At 39.4% G+C, this 17,073-nt stretch overlaps 1 protein-coding gene across 1 annotated transcript in view; it reads left to right on the top strand.

The window, feature by feature from the left end:
• ADGRB3 (adhesion G protein-coupled receptor B3) overlaps positions 1–17,073 on the top strand; it is an 881,864-nt gene that overhangs the window by 394,767 nt on the left and 470,024 nt on the right. The window lies entirely within an intron of this gene.

The following is a 17,073-nucleotide window of genomic DNA, read 5'->3' as shown; positions in this document are numbered from 1 at the left end:
TTTTATTTTTCTTTTGTAACATTTCAATTCTATGAGAATTCTCCATCAAAGAATGGACAGATTTTATTTTGTTCTTCTTCTTTATTTTTAAAAATTTTAAGCAATCATTTTACATTTCTTATCAGCAAAATCTATTGTTTGGATAATCTGTGAAGGACTTGTTTTATTTCATCAGTTATGTAATCTGTCATATCTAATCATTTTTTATTAAATCTCAGGCATTGTGTAAAACAAATGTAGGATTTGGGGACGATATTGAGGGCAACCAAAAAGCATTCCTGTTTTCCTTGGTTATTCAGATATAATGAGGAACTGAAATTTTAATGTAGCCGACGATTGACCTGGGTCAAGAAGTTTCGCAGTTTTCTTAAGACTATATCCCCTTAGTCTCCTTTCTCCGCTGTGTGTGTTATACACTTTAGACAGAGAGCTTATGTGTGGCCATCCCATCAGCCCTGCGAAAGTGTAGAAGATTCAGCTCTACCCTTCAGAGGGTCCAAGCTTCCTATCCAGGCAACTTCAAATGCATCAGATGTCGTGAGTGAGAGACAACTGGTTGCTTAAAGCTGGACTCCTTCTTCAGATTTAGAAAAAAAGGCATACTTAAGGATGGAAAAAGTGCACTCCGCCTTTTAAAAGTGTAAAAGGAGTATCCTCAGCTTCCTACACATTCCAAACATCCAGCAAATGTTTCACTGGGAAAAATCCCGGTTAGACTTTTTAGGGACCCACCAGTTCCCATTATAGCTCTCCAGCCCTGAGCAACCAAAAAGCATTAGTTTCTCTTTCTACCCTAGAGAGCCTCTGCCTGGGCTGCACCTGCCCCTCATTTCTTGCCAAAATTTAGCAGACATTCCAAAGCAGGGAGAAAACTGGCTGAAATTGTTTTCCTATCTCAAAAAGGATCTCTTCTTCCTGGAAATGTAACTTATCTCTTCCATAACTTTCTGAAGCTCTTAAGAAAATTATTTTTATAATCCATTAATTTTTTTATAGTGGCAAATACATTGGCCTTACAGGAATATATACTCTGTATATGTTCTATACTCTACTAAAATAATAATTTGTCACTGTATTATATTAATAAAATATAAAAATATTTTAGGCACATATGATAGTGTTTCCTAGGAAATAGTAAGGGAGTGTATTAAATAGATGTATAATTAAATACTTCTAAAGTTATACTTTATTTCCTCTTTTCTGAAAACTTATTGATCATATCTCTAAATCCCAGGACAATTTGAAGCTTCTCCCCAGTTATGAATTAAGTGGCTTGATGAAAAAATATTAGAGTTAGTCTTTAGGGATTGAAATCTACTGACTTGAAATTTATCCATGGAATGATTTAGTAGAATAAACCTGTACAGAGCAGCCTGTTTAGGCTGATACCAAAGGAAAATATTGTAAAAGAAAGCCTACTCTATTATTTAATTGTTCCTCCATCCATTCAACTACCTAGTAAGTTATTCTACAAATACACACTGAACTTTATCGAGGTGCAGCACAGTGTAAGAATACAATATGAGAGTGATACACGCAACAAATACAAAATAAACTAGACCAGAAAAGAGAGAAAATAATTCCAAACCGTGACATGTCAGAGGAACTTAACCAAGTGCCAACATAGGGAATAAAGTTTGGGGACTGATTGAGATAAGAAGGGCATTATGTATCTTTGAGAAAATGGCATTACAACTGTGACTTGAAAGATAAGATAGATTCAGACATACTAGGAGTGCAGAGAATGAGTTTTTCAGGGCATGAGTGTACATTCTATTGAGGAGAGTGTACATTCTACTGAGGAGAGTGTCCATGGAATTTTCTAGACAATACTGGAGTTCCAGTCTCCTATTCCAGGGCATCTTCCCGACCCAGGGATCAAACCTGCATCTCTTCCCTCTCCTGCATTGGCAGGTGGATTCTTTACCAATGTGCCATCTGGGCAGCCCTCTGTTGAGAATAGCACATGGGAAAACCTTGAGGTCTTTAAGGAAGCGGAACTTGATCCAGTAGCCAGAGGTAGTGAGCAAGAAGAGAGTGCCATGAGATGAAGTTGGAGAACTAGGTAAGGAAAAAATTATTTTTTTTTTCTGTGCCTTAAAGACCTTTGCTGAGAGTATGGATTTTATTCTAAGGGCAGTGGAAGCCATTGACAGTAAGGAGGGATGTGATTCAATAATGAAAGAGGGTCGTAGGGCTCTTGAAGATAGGCTGAAGGGGCAGGACGGCAGGCTGTGGAGCTCACTGCAAAATCCAGAAGAGCTAGGACGGTGCCCTTTATTAAGGCTGAGTGAGCACATGCGACTGTTGCTGTGTCCTTTTCTGAAATGAGAAGGCAGGCTGATAAACATAATGGATAGCTTGAAGCAGGTAGGCTTAGGGGTTGCCACAGGTTACATGAAGAACTCAGGGTACAGCTGGCCAGAATAGACATGACTTTTCTCTAGCAAAGTTGAGTTTCTTGGATGCGAGCGTAATGAATGCTTGTGGTAGAACTAACATGTTTTCCCAAAACTGTAAGTAGAAGCAGGACCTGGGAGCTTGTTAGAAATACAGACTCTTAGACCTTGTCCCAGACCTGCACTTAAAAATTGGCCTTTGTGATTCATATACACATTAAAATTTAAGATACACTGTGGTAGATTTTGCCTAGGGTTGCAGTTTTGGTAAATGAATGCAGAGAAGTTAAGTGAGTTGCTGGCTGGCTCTGTACCATCACAAGACGTGCTATGTGAAGTAATCCCTAAGTCTCCTCTGCTGGGCACGTGGAAGGATCATGCTTCTTCACTACCTTGAAGTTAGGCATACACATGTGACTAGTTCCAGCCACTGCTTGTATGTGGAGGTGACCTCTGTTATTCCAGGCCTGAGAATGTCCTTGCCAGTGCAAACTCCTTCATCCTCTGTCATGCCAAGCACTGGAGTGACTAGGATAAACAGAGCCTCCCTGATGATCTGAGTAGTGTGACTGAGAAATAGATCGCTTTGCTTTCAGGCACTGAGATTTTGGAGTTGTTGTCACAGCATAACCTGTCCCATTCTAACTGATGCAATGTCTCTAGAACTAGGAAACTCCAGTAACAGAAACAGAATTGAAAAAGCCTCCAGAAAGGAAGATCAGTTACTGCCCTGCGTCCCACTGGGCAGGTCTCTGAAAGTCTGGGTCCCCGCCTGTGACCACTAAAGTGCTTTGAGCTCAAGCACAGGGCCTAGTACTGGCTCAGAATATAATAATCATTCTAGATTTGTTTGGTGTTAGAAAACTCCACCTACCAAAGGCCTTTGCCCAGGAATGGTGCTTCTTCATTTTGACTAGAAATTAAGACTATTTCTATTTGTTTATTTTTACAAGGAGATAAGTTTATTGTACTCTTATTCTTACTTTGTAAATGTCCAGGTTTTACAGAGTATTAAAAGCCTCTTGATGAAAGTGAAAGAGGAGAGTGAAAAAGTTGGCTTAAAGCTCAACATTCAGAAAATGAAGATCATGGCATCTGGTCTCATCATTTCATGGCAGATAGATGGGGAAACAGTGGAAACAGTATCAGACTTTATTTTTTTGGGCTCCAAAATCACTGCAAATGGTGATTGCAACCATGAAATTAAAAGACACTTACTGCTTGGACGGAAAGTTATGACCAACCTAGACAGCATGTTAAAAAGCAGAGACATTACTTTGCCAACAAAGGTCCATCTAGTCAAGGCTATGGTTTTTCCAGTGGTCATGTATGGATGTCAGAGTTGGCCTGTGAAGAAGGCTGAGCACTGAAGAATTGATGCTTTTGAACTGTGGTGTTGGAGAAGATCCAACCAGTCCATTCTAAAGGAGATCGGGCCTGGGTGTTCTTTGGAAGAAATGATGCTAAAGCTGAAACTCCAGTACTTTGGCCACCTCATGCGAAGAGTTGACTCATTGGAAAAGCCTCTGATGCTGGGAGGGATTGGGGGCAGGAGGAGAAGGGGACGGCAGAGGATGAGATGGCTGGATGGCATCACCAACCCTATGGACGTGAGTCTGAGTTAACTCTGGGAATTGGTGATGGACAGGGAGGCCTGGCGTGCTGCGATTCATGGGGTCGCAAAGAGTTGGACACGACTGAACGACTGAACTGAACTGAACTGAGGCCATGGATATAAACCTGGCTCCGTTTTCAAGACTCAGTTTGTTCTCATAATAGTACCTTGCAATCTTCAAATTCATGGCATCTCTCTCACTTCAGAAATTCCTGGGGCAAGAAATTGGGGTACTTGATGCACTGTGGTCAAATGCTGTCCATCCTGGATTCTGGGCAGTACATTTTTAATTTATGCAGGGAATATTTAGCTAAATCTCCCCATCATGTTGTCATTAAACAATTTTCTCTTCAAATTTGAACTCTTAGCCCTAAGATGAATATGTGTTTTTATATCAAATATAGAGCAACTTAAGAAGTATTCATGTAACTAAAACAAAAGAGATGCCCTCTTTTTTACACAGGATGATCTCTGTCTTTCACGGAGACATCAGATAGATCTGTAAACCATTCAAGACCATCATCTAGGGAATGATTTTTGTCTTAAAAGTGGGCAGTTATGAACTGAAGCAAAAAGTACATATTTAGACCATTGCTTTAGGAAAAGAAGTTTCTTCTATAATTATATTTTAATTGAAGCCACTTAGAGGTGCAAAAACCTTTAATATAACTTACAGATGGACTGTAGGAGTTGATGCTGAAAATAATATATAAATATATGATTTTAAAGTGTGTCATTTGCACAGAGCGACTACGATAAACCTTTTTTAGGATTCACACAATAGAGGCAACTGTGACTGGCAGTAGGAGGCATAAAGTGAAAAGAATAAGGTTATTTCAGGAACACAGCTACTCCTTAAACCATGACCCTCACCACATCTCTCTACAGAAATAGCAGGGAGGCTTAATCCAAAACTATCAAAAGCTACTATCTTTAGACTTCAGGTGTTTTGTTTGTATGTTTGCCCTTCACTGCTGCTCTTGCCAACACTATTAAATGTGAATGACACAGAAACTTTTAAGGATTGTCCTTTGGAGCAAAAATGCACACAAAGTACTGCAAGATGTACAGATATAAACAGTGATGATTGTAACTTTACAAGAAATGTTAAAATTATAACTGTTTGTAAACTACTTCAGTGACTAAATGAAGAGAATTAAAAAATACAGCCCAAGGAAAATAGAAGCCTTCATGTACCCATGGGGGATTTTTCTCTCCATTTGAATAAAACTACAGACAACATCTTTTATGAGTTGAGTTGAGATAATCGCTCAGTCATGTCCGACTCTTTGTGACCCCATAGACTATAGCATGCCAGGCCTCCCTGTCCATCACCAACTCCCGGAGTTTATCCAAACTCATGTCCATTGAGTCGGTGATGCCATCCAACCATCTCATCCTCTGTTGCCCCTTCTAATACTGCCTTCAGTCTTTCCCAGCATCAGGGTCTTTTCAAATGAGTCAGTTCTTCACATCAGGTGGCCAAAGTATTGGACTTTCAGCTTCAGCATCAGTCCTTCCAATGAATAGTCAGGACTGATCTCCTTTAGCATGGGCTGCTTGGATCTCCTTACAATCCAAGAGACTCTCAAGAGTATTCTCCAACTCCACAGTTCAAGAGCATCAATTCTTCAGCGTTCAGCTTTCTTTATAGTCCAATGCCCACATCCATACATGACTACTGGTAAAACTATAGCCTTGACTAGACAAACCTTTGTTGTCAAATTAATATCTCTACTTTTAAAAATGCTGTCTAGGTTGGTCATAACTTTCCTTCCAAGGAGTAAATGTCTTTTAATTTCATGGCTGCAGTCACCATCTGCAATGATTTTGGAGCCCCCCAAAATAAAGTCTCTCAATGTTTCCATTGTTTCCCCATCTATTTGCCATGAAGTGATGGGACCGGATGCCATGATCTTCGTTCTCTGAATGTTGAGCTTTAAGCCAATTTTTTCACTCTCCTCTTTCACTTTCATCAAGAGGCTCTTTAGTTCTTCTTCACTTTCTGCCATAAGGGTGGTATCATCTGCATATCTGAGGTTATTGATATTTCTCCCAGTAATCTTGATTCCAGCTTGTGCTTCATCCAGTCCAGCATTTCTCATGTTGTACTCTGCATATAAGTTAAATATGCAGGGTGACAATATACAGCCTTGACATACTCCTTTTTGGAACCAGTCTGTTCCACGTCCAGTTCTAGCTGTTGCTTCATGACCTGCGTACAGATTTCTCAGGAGGCAAGTCAGGTGGTCTAGTAGTCCCATCTCTTGAAGAATTTTCTAGAGTTTCTGTGGTCCACACAGTCAAAGGCTTTGGCATAGCCAATAAAGCAGAAGTTGTTGTTTTTCTGGAATTCTATTGCTTGTTCGATGATCCAATGCATGTTGGCAGTTTGTTCTCTGTTTCCTCTGCCTTTTCTAAATCCAGCTTGAATATCTGGAAGTTCACAGTTCATGTACTGTTGAAGCCTGGCTTGGAGAATTTTGAGCATCACTTTACTAGCGTGTGAGATGAGTGCAATTGTGTGGTAGTTCTTTGGCATTGCCTTTCTTTGGGAATGTAATGAAAACTGACCTTTTCCAGTCCTGTGGCCACTGCTGAGTTTTCCAAATTTGCTGGCATATTGAGTGCAGCACTTTCAGAGCATCATCTTTTATGATTTGAAACTGCTCAACTGGAATTCCATCACCTCCACTAGCTTTGTTCATAGTGATGCTTCCTAAGGCCCACTTGACTTTGCATTCCCGGATGTCTGGCTCTAGGTTAGTTGTCACACCAATCACACAGAATCACAATGACCCAATGATTATCTGGGTCATTAAGTTCTTCTTTGTATAGTTCTTGTGTGTACTCTTGCCACCTCTTCTTAATATCTTCTGCTTCTGTTAGGTCCATACCATTCCTGTCCTTTATTGAGCCCATCTTTACGTGAAATTTTCCCTTGGTATCTCTAATTTTCTTGAAGAGATCTCTTGTCTTTCCCATTCTATTGTTTTCCTCTGTTTCTTCGTATTGCTCACTGAGGAAGGCTTTATCTCCCCTTGCTATTCTTTGGAACTCTGCATTCAAATGGGTATATCTTTCCTTTTCTCCTTTGCCTTTCCTGTCTCTTCTTTTCTCCACTGTTTGTAAGGCCTCCTCAGACAGCTGTTTTGCCTTTATGAATTTCTTTTTCTTGGGGATGGTCTTGATCACTTCCTCCTATACAGTGTCATGAACCTCTATCGATAGTTCTTCAGGCACTCTATCAGATCTAATCCTTTGAATCTATTTGCCACTTCCACTCTATAATTGTAAGGGATTTTATTAAGGTCATACCTGAATGGTCTAGTGGTTTTCCCTTCTTTCTTCAATTTAAGTCTGAATTTGGCAATAAGGAGTTCATGATCTGAGCCACAGTCAGCTCCTGGTCTTGTTTTTGCTGACTGTATAGAGCTTCTCCATCTTTGGCTGCAAAGAATATAATCAGTCTGATTTCAGTATTGACCATCTGGTGATGTCCATGTGTAGAGTCTTCTCTTGTGTTGTTGGAAGAGGGTGTTTGCTATGACCAGTGCATTCTCTTGGCAAAACTGTATTAGCCTTTGCCATGCTTTATTCTGTACTCCAAGGCCTAATTTGCCTGTTACTCCAGGTATTTCTTGACTTCCTACCTTTACATTCCAGTCCCCAATAATGAAAAGAAAATCTTTTTTGGGTGTTTCTTCTAGAAGGCCTTTAAGTTTTCATAGGACTATTTAAATTCAGCTTCTTCAGCATTACTTGTCGAGGCATAGACTTGTATTACTTTGATATAAAATGATTTGCCTTGGAAAAGAACAGAGATCATTTTGTCATTTTTGAGATTGCATCCAAGTACTGCATTTCAGACTCTTTTGTTGACTATGATGGCTACTCCATTTCTTCTAAGGGATTCCTGCCTGCAGTAGTAGATATAATGGTCATCTGAGTTAAATTCACCCATTCCAGTCCATCTTAGTTCTCTGATTCCTAGAATGTCGATGTTCACTCTTACCATCTCCTGTTTGACCACTTCCAATTTGCCTTGATTCATGGACCTAACCTTCCAGGTTCCTATGCAAGACTGCTCTTTACAGCATCAGACCTTGCTTCCATCACCAGTCCCAATCACAACTGGGTGTTGATTTTGCTTTGGCTCAGTCTCTTCATTCTTTCTGGAGTTGTTTCTCCACTGATCTCCAGTAGCATTTTGGGCACCTACCGACCTGAGCAGTTGATCTTTCAGTGTCCTATCCTTTTGCCTTTTCATACTGTTCATGGGGTTCTCAAGGCAAGAGTAATGAAGTGGTTTGCCATTCCCTTCTCCAGTGGACCACATTTTGTCAGAACTCTCCACCATGACCTTCAGTCTTGGGTGGCCCTACGTGGCACGGTTCACTGAGTTAGACAAGGCTGTGGTCCATGCGATCAGATTGGTTAGTTTTCTGTGACTGTGGTTTTCATTCTGTCTGCCTTCTGATGGAGGAGGATAAGAAACTTATGGAAGCTTCTGATGGGAGGGACTGATTGAGGGGAAAATTGGGTCTTATTCTAAGGGGTGGATCCATGCTGAGAAAATCTTTAATTCAATTTTATGTTGAAGGGTGGGGCTATGTTCCCTCCATTTGACCTAAGGCCAAACTATGGTGGAGGTCATGAGGATAATATTGACCTCCTTCAGAAGGTCCCAGTCAGTGCCCCCAACCCTTTAGCAGGCCACCACAGACCCACGCCTCCGCTGGAGACTCCTGGACACTCACAGGCAAGTCTGGGTCAGTCTCTTGTGGGGTCACTGCTACTTTCTCCTGGGTCCTGGTGCACAAGGTTCTGTTTGTGCCCTCCCAAGAGTCTGTTTCCCAGTCCTGTGTAAGTTCTGGTGGCTCTATGGTGGGGTTAATGGTGACCTCCTCCAAGATGGCTTATACCATACCCACGTCTGCTGCACCGAGTTCCCCTGCCCCTGCAGCAGGCCACTGCTGACCTGTACCTCCTCAAGAGACACTCAAACACAGTCTGTCTCAGTCTCTGTGGGATCTCTGGGTCCTGGTGCACGCAAGCTATGTTTGAGCCCTTTGAGCATCTCTGGCAGGTATGCGGTTTGATTCTAAATGTGATTTCGCCCCTCCTACCATCTTGCTGGGGCTTCTCCTTTGCCCTTGGATATGGGATATCTCCTCAAAGTCACTCCTGTGCCACGCAGCTGCCACAGCACCACGCAGCTGCCACTCCAATATCTATAAAGTCTTTTCTATAGATTGGTAAATGACTTTAGGAACACCTCCACACTGCATTTCAAATTAATGACCACTACTTAATAATTGACAGCATCTCAGCAGTCTGGAAAGTTGCTTGCCAAGCCTCTTTATTTTTATATTCTTTTTTCATATGAAAAAGATTTAGTGTCAAAACAAGCATGTTTGAGGATGACTTCTAACTATTAAAGCATTTTGACAGTTTCTAACAAAAGTGTTGTATAAAACCTGAGTTAAATGTGTAATGGTAAAGTGTATGGACTCTGGACTCTTAACTGCCTGAGCTCAAATCTCAGGACAGTTTAGGAGCTGTGCGTTCCTGAGGAAGGCATCTCACCACAGCATGTCTCTGTTCCTTCATCTGTTACATGTGGGTAATTACAGCACCTCTAATTGTTTTAAAACTCAAATCAGGCAAAACGCTTAGTCCCATGTTTCCCATAAAATAGGCACTTAATAAATGCTATTATATTTTGTGGTAATTGTTGCTATGATTTTTCAAAAGGTTTCCAACTGTAGAAATTTAACAACTGTAGAAATTTAAAATTTGCCTATTTATATTAATTGGATAGCTCTTAAAAGGCAGTTCTGTCAGGAAATGTAAATATTCCCTAATTATCACATACTTCTTTGTTTTGAATAATCATGGACAGCTATGTTTTTGCATTGTCTACTTTTGAAGATCACAGCTACAGAAGGAAAAAAGAAAATTCTTCTATGGTTTTGGTTTCATTTAACAAGCACTTTGAGAAGATACCTTTGCACCTCAGACAATGTGCTGGAAATTACAGGGTAAACAAATTGAAAAAGAAACTACAGGCCCTTTAGAGTTTACAGTCTAATAGAATGGATGAGATAAGAACACAAACACTATAATATTGTAAGACAGAGCAAGATTACTTCTATGAGGTTTGAAGGTACAGATCATATCATGATTGCAGTTATCTGCAAAGAATTCAGGAAGGAGAAAAGAAAGATAACAATTTAACAAAAGGATTTGGGGAAAACATTTAAAGTCATAGAAGTGCATAATTCAGGGAGTAACAGCAGGATCCCTGGGCTTTCTTTGGGAATGGTGTGTATTTCATTCTGTTTGGCATTAGGGACCCGCGGCAGCAGAGGAACAGTGGGGTGGACCAACATAATACTTCACAGATCTTGCTGAGATTCTGCATAAACTATGTCACGACTATTTTTAAAAGGTGCATGATAGCTGAGCTCAAAAGAAAGACAGAAATATTTAGATATCAGGAGTGAAGGAAAAGAAGAAATGAATGCGAGTGTCATAGGGGGAAGTTGATACCACAGCAGCCTGGCAGGGTTTCTGATTATACATGAATCCTGGGTACTGGAGGTTGAGTTTCTAAAGCTTTGTTAGATCTGGTGACAAGAGCACCTTCCACATGAGTCGTGGAGCAAGCTGGCCAGCACAAGGCTAAGTCGTGGAACAAGCTGAATCAAGCTCCCTGCAACTAGCTGGCACTATCTTGACTGCTCTGGCTTCATGGATGAAACAAACTCTGTAGATCTATGATGGGTCTAAAAAAATTAAGTTTATACAAAATTTTAGGAAAAAGAGGGAAGAAATTACCTTTCAGAAACTGAAAGGCTAGCTGAACTATAAATAGAAGGAATTAACATGGAGACTAACATAAAGTGATACAGTATCATTGAATTGCCTGAGGCCCTCTCCCTCAGAGAAACACACTCAAAGCTAGTCCCTAACAACTCTTTCACAAACCAACAGCATGAGGGTCCCAGAGGATAAACACACCTCAATGAATATGAGTTACAATAATTTCAAATATCATGAGGGAGAGTTAGCAAACACAAGAATCAAGGGAATTAGTGTTGCAAGTAGAAATATTAGAAAATATGAAAGAAATGATAATGTATTTGTTGAAAATAATTTGAGCAATAAAAGAACAGAAGACACAGTTAAAAAATGCAGCACTGTGAAACAATGATCTAGAACTTCTATAAGTGGAAAATAATGTCATTGAAACTAATGAGCAGAGTAAAGAACCAGTTAGATATAGTTAAGAAAGAATTAATGATCAGAAGTTAGTTTGGAAAAAGATCACTCAGAAGCCAGAATAGATACAGAAATGACAATAGTAATAGAGAACTTAGAAAAATAAGAGTAAAATGAGACAGTTTAGTGTGCATTTAATAGAAATGTATATAATATAATGGAAATGTAGTCCAGAAGTAGAGTACATAGAGATTGCATTATGAATTAGTACTTAAGAATTTTCCAGTGTGGAAGACAGATAATATATTCAGATTTAAAAGAATTGTGAATAAATATATGCAAGTCCATAGTAACTTAATCTGCATTGTACTAAAAACAAAATGAAAAATACTAAAAACTACCACTAAGAAAAGACTGGTAATCTACAAAAGATCAACTGTGTAACTTGCAACAAGAGAGACACAGAATCACATTGTAAAAATGCTAAAAGGGAAATAAAAACATTCTCACATAAAAGATCGATTGAAAATGAGTATAATTTTTATACAAAGTACATCAGAGATTGAACAAGTTACCATTCATAGGACCTTACTAAAAGATTAGAAAAAAGGAAAATATGCTCTGAAAGAAGAAGAGAATTTAAGAATCAATGGTTGAGAAGCAGTAGTGAATAAATAGATTAAATGTATTGCTGGTTTTAAAAATCAACAATAATAAAAGTAAAGACTAGTATGAAGAGTTCAAAATTAAAGTGGATTGAATTATTAATGAGCAATAAAGATGTAAAGACTGAAATGATAACTCACTGGATAGAAATAATAGGAGAATAGGTTTGGATGAATAAAATGAGATAGATAAAAGATTGGAATTGTCAGTTAGGATTATATTTGTTTGGCCTTGTAAGTTAAATAATAAAGGGTATATTTGATTTAATATGAAAATGGATGGATTTTTTGGTGGACTTTCCCCCCCCCCCGCCCCAGAAGAGGAGCAACTTGTTCAAAGATGTGAAAGGTAGGATAATTAGCTTGGGGAAAGACTCAGTTAAACCAGTTAGGAGAGTATTCTTAAGAGTGTGATGATAGGTCTTGAATCCTGTACCAGATTCCATCTTGTTCACAGGTAAAAAGAATGGATATGAGAAACATAACATAGCTAGTATTTAGAGAAATTAGAAATTGAAGATAAGAAGGGAAAACAGTTACTGTGTCCATTTTTAATCTCTTTGTATTAGCCCACCCTAGCAACTATTTTGTTGTTTTAGCAGACAAATCAAATGATTCGTTAATTTGTTTGTTTGTTTTTGGCTGTGCTGGGTCTTTCTTGCTGTGCGGACTTTGCTCTCCAGTTAAGGCAAGTGGAGGCTGATCTCTAGTCGTGGTGTGAGAGCCTCTCATCGTGACGGCTCCTCTTTGCTGTGGAGCAGGGATTCCAGGGCGCATGGGCTTCAGTTGTTGGAGCAGGTGGGCTCAGTTGTTGCAGCTCCTGGACTCTAGAGCAGACTCAGTGGTTGCTGTGAGTCATGTGGGATCTTCCCGGATCAGGGACCTGACCCATGTCTCCCGCATTGGCAGGCAGATTCTTTACCACTGAGCCACCAGGGAAGGCCTTGGACGACATTGAAATCCAGGTTTGATGATTCCAACTGTTCTTTAAACATAGTATGCTCGTAAGGTTTTCAGAGAGAATGCTTAGTAGGTAATTGTTGAGTTTAATTTACAGCTTAAAGAGTTGTGGGATTCAAGTCAGATTTCATACTTCTGATTTTGATTTTGAAGACAAACAAAGAAGATTAGTTGAAAGGAAATAGCAAGATGAGGGGTATGTGTTTGTGTGTGTTTCTCAGTTATGTTTGACTCTTGCAACCTTATGGACTGTAGCCCACCAAATTCCTCTGTCCATGGGATTCTCCAGGCAAGAATACTGGGGTAGGTTGCCATGCCTTTCTCCAAACAAGATAAAGTATTGGCATATAAATAAGGTACCAAAGTCAGGCTATATTTTAAGAGAAGGAAAGACTGGAAAAGAATGAAGACTGAAAAATGGGTGGGATTCAAAATCATTGAGGTTTAACCAAAGGGTTATATCATAGAGATGAGAACAAGATGATAGTGAGGAACAGTATGAAACAGAGAAAGATGAGATGAGCAAACCCACTTTGAACTCTATTTCTTCATGATCCAGAAAGGAGAAAAGGAGTCCAGGAGATAAACATGGATTCATCATTCTGGAAAAAAGTGGTGAAAGGGTAGGCCCAAGGTAGGAACTCTTGTGTTATGGAAGGAAAGTCAAGAAACTGTCATTGTTTTTCACCTAAATACATTCTTAATGTGTCTTACCCAAATACCCTTTATACCTTTTATAAATGCTCCCAGTAGCCTATGCTACTGTGTACAAATATTACAAGGTATTTGTCCTGAGCACCTTCCATATATAGACAATGCCAGGAAGGATGCTAATTAGTACCAGTTGTGAAAGCTGGTTTGTGGTCTGGTCATCTGTCTCAAAGATCAGGACTGAGAACAGCTCATCCTACATAAGCCTGCTAAGCAGCTGTCAGCTGGCAATGACTAATTTCTACTGACTGGGCCAAATTTGGTACTGACCCAGACATGAAAGTCTGCCTTTCCTAGCTCTGATTAGTTGAGGCATCCGAAGCTCTCTGTATTATTTTTATTGCAAACAGAAAACATGTCTGAATGGTTCCTCAAGATTCAAGTCAATGTTGTGATGCTTTTGTCTGAGGGGAAGAATGCATTATGTCCATATGAATCAGACCCTCACCGGTATAGGTGCTCATGCTCAGCCGCTCAGCCGTGTCTGACTCTTTGTGCCTCCATGGACCATAGTCCACCAGGCTCCTCCATGAATGTAGCTTTCCAGGCAAGAATACTGGGGTGGGTTGCCATTTCCTCCTCCAGGGCATAGGAGGGGATTGACAAAACAATAGATGGTCAGCTGAGTTGAATAGTCAGCTGTTTACCTTGGCAAGCATTGCCGCATCATGTTCCTAGTGGAGAACTGTCTAAGTGTTCCTTGGCTTTGAACATCTCAGCTGTGATTTGTACTACGAGCACCAAACTGAGAACTGAGGTCTACAAAATGATTTAGGGTAGATTTTATTAACTTCATTTTTGTTCACCATTTCGCACTGTACCTACTGAAGCAGATACTTTTGAGTCCAGGAGCTGCACTGTCTCTGCAGGTCAGGGAGTTTATTTATCTTGTTTTATCTGATACCATGTTTTCTATGGACTATGCTGCGAGACAACTTAGGAAAACTTTCCAAGTGTGCCTAACTTAATCCCACAGAAATTAAAAGACACTTGTTGCTTGGAAGGAAAGCTGTGACAACCCTAGACAGTATATTAAAAAATGGAGATATCTCTTTGCCAAAGAAGGTCCTACTAGTTAAAGCTATGGTTTTTCTAGTAGTCATGTACGGACATGAGAATTAGACCTTAAAGAAGGCTAAGTACCAAAGAATTGATGCTTTTGAATTGTGATGCTGGAGACTCTTGAGAGTTCCTGGGATCAATCATAAAGGAAAACAACCCCGAATATTCATTGAAAGGACTGATGCTAAAGCTGAAGCTCCAGTACTTTTGCCACCTGATGTGAAGAGCCAACTCATTGGGAAAAAAGAAAACGTGATGCTGGGAAAAATTGAAGGTAAAAGGAGAAGGGGGCAGTAGAGGATGAGATGGTTAGATAGCACCCTGGACTCAATGGACATGAATTTGAGGAAACTTCTGGAGATGGGAGAAGACAGAGAAGCCTGGCGTGCTACAGTCCATGGGGTCACCAAGAGTCAGACACGACTTAGCAATTGAACAACAACAACTTAATCCAAGAACTTAAAGAGCTTAGAAGGAATCATTCAATAATTCATTTACTAATTTGTCAAACATATTAAGTCCACTAGGTACTGAGAGTATAACTGTACACGTAATATACAAAAATCTCTTTTTTCACATGGCTCCTGTTTTAATGTGGGAAGCAGAAAAATAAATGAGACATAAGATAGATGCACAAAGGTAGGTAAGGTTAAGCACAGAGAAGGTAAGATATTTTTTGAAAAGCTAAATTAATACCTAAATAAATAAAAGGGTAAGATAATTGAGAATGACAAGGAAGCCTTTTAGATAGGAAGTCAGGTAAGACTTGTGTGAGGAAATGACAGGAACACATGTGGATCTCTGTGGAAAGACTATTCCAGACAAAAGCAAAAGCAGGGCAAAGACCCTGAGACAAGCGCGTATTTAAAGTTGAGGAAGATGAAAAAGACCAGAGTGACCAGAACACAGTGAATCAGAGGAAAAATGTTAGAGTCTCCAGGAACTAGATCACTTGGGGCACACAGATCACGATGAACTGGGAGCTTTTCTGTATGCTATAGCTGTGCTGACTATGTAGGCTTGTGTGGGTTTATTTTAATTAAAAATATATATATTTTTAAAACTTGAAACCGTATAGGCATATTTTTCAAGGCTGAGAAGAGACATGACAAACTGTCTCTTATGACTTCAATTATATAAATAGTAAGTTGAAATATTTAAATAAAAACCTAGGCAACCCTGGCTTCAAAGCCCATTTCATCGCATTCCATCATAAAGATATAGTCGGAATATCATAGCTGAGTTCACTCTAGCATGCTTTTATTGTGCTATATTCTAAGGCTATGAACAAGGCAGAAAACCTACCCTTAAAGTTCAGAAAGACTACTGGGACAGAAGACATATAAGCAAATGATTATATTTAATTCAACATGGGACAGAAGACATATAAGCAAATGATTATATTTAATTCAACATGGGACAGAAGACATATAAGCAAATGATTATATTTAATTCAACATGATAGAGTAGCTGATGGATGTATGAGTTAAGAACACACAGAAGGAGCTGATTAACTCAGTTTAGATATTTAGAAGAACTAGGACTACCTGAGTGGTAAAAAAAAAAAAAAGAGAGAGGAATGGGTGGCATATCCAGTGCAAACAATATGACATTATGGCATGCGTAACCTGAGTTATCACTAGTTTAGAGGCAGGCCTGGAGTTCACCCTGGTAGCACACATCATCACAGTACCCCAGCCTGCTTCTATTGGGGGATCAGCATTCTTTCTGATTGGCCAACACAGTGTCTGCATCTTAGATTAAGTATCACTCCATAGTGATGAGGATTGAGACCGTAGAGATAAGCAACCGCTGGATCATTGCTGGACCATCCATTCTCTGGGTCAGGTGTTGATGGCTGGCACTAAGGGGAGACCAGAGAGGAATTAGAAAATGGAAAGAAATAAACTCCATTAACATGTTTTGTTTTTAATGTAACACAAAGAACAGAGCATGTCTCTGAAGATTTTTATTTTCCCAAAATATATTTAGAGTTTTAGAGACTAAGGAATATTTAAATGTCTGAAGTGTCAAGGAAGCACTTTTAAAAATATATTTTAAAGAAAATTCCTGACTCCGAGATTAATTCAGATTGATTGCTGTACCTCAAAGGATTTGTTAACACTTTTCTTAATGGGAAATTGATGGTTATAGTATTACACTTGAACCTTTCTAGGCCAGTCTTTCTCTGGTGTGTTAGTTCCTAAGTATTTCATGATCTTTTGATAAGTTAATGTTATCACAAATTTAGCAATGGGATGATAAAGATTAACCTTCTATTAAGTAAACATATAGTGTATCCTTGCTATGAGTTTACCTGCTTTGACTGTAACATTCTTCCATGTGATAAGATGCTTTTCTTCCCTTGGACTGGATGATGAACAAATATGAAAACTGACAGTGTATTTCTCTGGTCATCAAACTAATTTAAGTC

This window comes from Budorcas taxicolor, chromosome 14, assembly GCF_023091745.1.
Source record: "Budorcas taxicolor isolate Tak-1 chromosome 14, Takin1.1, whole genome shotgun sequence".
Lineage (NCBI taxonomy): Eukaryota > Metazoa > Chordata > Mammalia > Artiodactyla > Bovidae > Budorcas > Budorcas taxicolor.
This window is presented reverse-complemented; position numbering and strand designations above follow the sequence as displayed.